This window comes from Pan paniscus, chromosome X (assembly GCF_029289425.2).
Source record: "Pan paniscus chromosome X, NHGRI_mPanPan1-v2.0_pri, whole genome shotgun sequence".
Classification (NCBI taxonomy): Eukaryota; Metazoa; Chordata; class Mammalia; order Primates; family Hominidae; genus Pan; species Pan paniscus.
The window spans coordinates 115149666-115154025 of record NC_073272.2 but is presented as its reverse complement, the minus strand read 5'-3'; the positions used below and the strand labels follow the sequence as shown (position 1 = coordinate 115154025).

Below are 4360 nucleotides of genomic sequence, written 5' to 3'. Positions count from 1 at the left end.
GAGATCATGCCACCGCACTCCAGCTTTGGAGACAGAGTGAGACTCCATCTCAAAAATAAATAAATAAATAAATAAAAATAACTTAATTGTAAATTTTTAAATAACTTAAGGAGTATAATTGGATTGTATGTAACTCAAAGGATAAATTCTTGAAGGAATGGATACTCTGTTATCCATGATGTGCTTATTTCACATTGCATTCCTGTATCAAATCATCTCATGTAACCCATAAATATATACACCTACAATGTACCCATAACGTTTTTTTCTTTTGAGATGGAGTTTCGCTCTTGTTGCTCAGGCTGGAGTGCAATGGCATGATCTCGGCTCACCGCAACCTCCGCCTCCTGGGTTCAAGCGATTCTCCTGCCTCAGCCTCCCAAGTAGCTGGAATTACAGGCATGAGCCACCACACCTGGCTAATTTTCTATTTTTAGTAGAGATGGGGTTTCTCCATGTTGGTCAGGCTGGTCTCGAGCTCCTGACCTCAGGTGATCCACCCACCTCGGCCTCCCAAAGTGCTGGGGTTACAGGCGTGAGCCACTGCAACTGGCCTACTTTTTTTTTTTTTTTTTGAGACGGAGTCTTGCTGTGTTGCCCAGGCTGGAGTGCAGTGGTGTGATCTCAGCTCACTGCAACCTCTTCCTCTTGCATTCAAGTGATTCTCCTGCCTCAGCCCCCTGAGTAGCTGAAACTACAGGCACCCTCCACCACACCCAACTAATTTTTGTATTTTTCATAGAGACACGGTTTCGCCTCGTTGGCCAGGCTGCTCTCAAACTCCTGAGCTCAAGTGAACCACACACCTTGGCCTCCCAAAGTGCTGGGATTATAGGCGTGAGCCACCATGCCCAGCCTTAGCTTTGGGTTTTTCCCAGATGCCCTTTATGAGGATGAGGAAGTTATCTCTATTCCTAGTTTATTGAATATTTTTATATGAAGGGGTGTTAGATTTTGTCAGTTTTTTCTCTGCAACTATTGGGATAATCATGTGATTTTTGTGTTTTTTCTTTATATAGTGTATTTTATAATTTCATTTTTGGATGTTAAAAGAACATTGTATTCCTGGGATAAATCACACTTGGTTATATTGTATAGTTATTTTTACATGTTACTGTAGTCACCTTTCTAGTATTTTGTTGATAGTTTGTGCATCCACATACATAGGGAATATTGGTTTGTAGTTTTCTTTTTATTTTTTCTTTTCTTCTTTTTTTTTTTTTTTTGACAGTGTCTTGCTCTGTTGCCCAGGCTGAAGTGCAGTGACGTGATCACAGCTCGCTCCAGCCTCAACCTCCTGGGCTCAAGTGATCCTTCTGTATCAGCCTCCCAAGTAGGCAGGACTACAGGTGTGTGCCACCACGCTTGGCTAGTTTTTGTTTATTTTTTGTAGAGACGAAGTCTGGCTTTGTTGCCCAGGCTGGGGCTGTCTTTTAAAAACAGCACTGAAATGTGTTTGTTCCTGTATCACATTGGCAAAGGTTAAAAAGGTTTTTTTGGCCGGGTGTGGTGGCTCACACCTGTAATGCCAGCACTTTGGGAGGCCGAGGCGGGCAGATTACCTGAGGTCAGGAGTTCAAGACCAGACTGTCCAACATGGTGAAACCCCATCTCTACTAAAAATACAAAAATTCGCCAGGCGTGGTGTTGGGCACCTGTAATCCCAGCTACTTGGGAGGCTGAGGCAGGAGAATTGCTTATACCTGGGAGGCAGAGGTTGCAGTGAGCCAAGATTGTGCCACTGCACTCCAGCCTGGGCGACAAGAGTGAGATTCCATCTCAAAAATAAATAAATAAATAAATATAAAAATAAAAAAATAACAACCCCAAAAATGTTTTTTTTTCCAATGTTCAGTTTTCTTTAATGACCCCTTCTCCCTGAAGAGCAGGTTCAGGCAGCTAGGTGATGGCAACAGATGTTCACTTGAAGATCTTGCCCTGATTGAAGGGTTTGCCCACATGCTAGAAGGCCCCCTCCCAGGAAAAGTACTCTCGAAACAGCATCTGGGTCTCCTCGCTGCCAGGATCCAGTTTCTGCCATGTGTATGACTCATAGCCCACCTGCCAATCTGGACTCAGTGGAAAGGCAAGCTCCTGGCCTCGGAAGACCCAGACTCCAGAAATGGAGCTGATATTGTTGGTTCCAAAGAGGATGACACTGGCGAAGGCATTCTTCCTCAGCTTGTCCAGTCACTGGAACATTCCAGTGATGAGATTGCAGCTCATGAAGGTCTGAGTGAATTCTTCAGGGAAGCGATACTCTGAGTACAACAGGGACCAGCCGTCCTTATCAAAGTGCTCCCAGAAATATGGCAGTGCCACAGAGAGTGTGTCTCATTGGAGTACTTGAGCTTCAATTCATCCAACACAAAGGTACTCTTGGGCAGGTGAGCAAAGGGGTCCTTGGCCTTGGGCTCAGCGGCCAGCGCCTGCTCACATTCATCCATCTCCTCCTCAGGAGTAGGGGCAGCCGCCTTTTTCTCCTCCTGCTCAGCCTGGGGCTTCTGCTTCTCTTCCCGTGAACGCTTCTCTTTCCGTGGTGTGTCCTTTTTAGGCTGGCTTTCCACAAACTTTTTAGCATCAGACTGGGCCATCTTCTCACATAGTTTTGCTTTCCCCAAGACAGTGCAGAACTGAGGCTGGTTAATGCAGGTGAGGAACCAGCGGTTGGTATTGGGAAAGGCCTGGCAGAAAGAAGGTTCTAGGACCTGCTTATAGAGCCACAATAGGGTGCAGACAACTGTGATGTCAGTCAATGTCACTCGTTCGCCCTCCAGAAAAGTCCTTGTCTTCAAGTGAGCATCCAACAGCCCCAGAATTTGCCTCACTTCCTCCTTTGTATTCTCAGTGGCCTGTTTGTTGTGATGCATGATGCCCAAGGTGGGGAACACCCAGGTACTGGCTGGGGACACTATACTGCTATCAGCAAAGCTCACCCACTGCATCACTTGGGCTGCTGCCTCTGGAGTACTTCCCTGCAGCTCCTCATTGCTCACATAGTAGGCAATGGCATTGCTCTCAAACACACAGAATCTATCGTCACCTTCAAATGCTGGAACCTTGCCAGCAGGAAATTTGCAGAGAAATTCAGGGGTGCGGTTGGTTTGGCCAAAGTGGAAATGGGGTGGTGCGGAGAGCACACGGACCTGAGCCCCTCTGTGCTGAGCAGCAATGAGGGCCTTGAAGTTCCTTCAGTTTTCAGGATATGTGTACAGGGTCCCAGCCGCCATGGTGATTCCGCAAAGAAAGGCTTTTTTGTTTGTTTGTTTTTTAAGATAGGATCTCACTCTGTCACCCAGGCTGGAGTGCAGTGGTGTGATCTCAGCTCACTACAACCTCCGCCTTTCAGGTTCAAGCAATTCTCCTGTCTCAGCCTCCCGAGTAGCTGGGATTACAGGCGTGCACTACAACGCCCAGCATTTTTTTTTTTTTTTTTTGGTGTTTTTAGTAGAGACAGGGTTTCACCATGTTGCCCAGGCTGGTCTTGAACTCCTGAGCTCAAGCAATCTGCCCACCTCAGCCTTCCGAAGTGCTGGGATTACAGGTGTGAGTCACCATGTTGGGCCTGTAGTTCCCTTATTTGTGATGCTTTACCTGGTTTTGATATGAGGGTTATACTGGCTCACAAAACTCAGGAAAACACTTTACTTACATTTACTCATTTATTAGAAAGCGTTTTACAAAGGATACTGATGAACAGCCAGATGGAAAAGATGCACAGGGCAAGGTATGTGAAAAGGGGTGTGGAACTTCTGTGCCTTCTCTTGGCACCCTCCAGGAACCTAGATGTGTTAGGCTATCTGGAAACGGTCCCAAACCTTGTCCTTTTAGGCTTTTATAGAAGCTTCATTTCATAGGCATGATTGATGAAATCAACAGCCATTGGTTATGAAGTCAACCTTTAACCCCTGTTACCTCCCTGAAGTTTGGGAAGTGGGGCTGAAAGTCCCAACCCTCTAATCATGCTTGGTCTTTCCAGTGACCAGCTCCCACTCTGCAGCTACCTAGGGGCTGCCACCAGTCATCTCATTAGCATACAAAAGACATTCTTATCACTCTGGAGATTTGAAGGGTTTTAGGTGCTGTTTTGGGAAACCAGGACTTGAAGACTAAGTTTTTTTATTACTTTTTTTATTTTTTATTTAATTATATATTTTTTAGATGGAGTCTTGCTCTGCTGCCCAGGCTGGAGTGCAGCGGCACGATCTTGGCTCACTGCAACCTCCGCCTCCTGTGTTCAAGTGATTCTCCTGGCTCAGCCTCCTGAGTAGCTGGGACTACAGGTGCATGCCACCATGCCCGGCTAATTTTGTGTATTTTTAATAGAGACGGGGTTTCACCGTGTTAGCCAGGATGGTCT

The 4360-nt window shown here is 46.2% G+C and overlaps 1 pseudogene; it reads right to left on the bottom strand.

The window, feature by feature from the left end:
- Window positions 1–282: 282 nt before the first annotated feature.
- On the bottom strand, window positions 283–3616 carry LOC100982229 (elongation factor 1-gamma-like; annotated as a pseudogene).
- Between the last annotated feature and the right edge of the window lie 744 nt (window positions 3617–4360).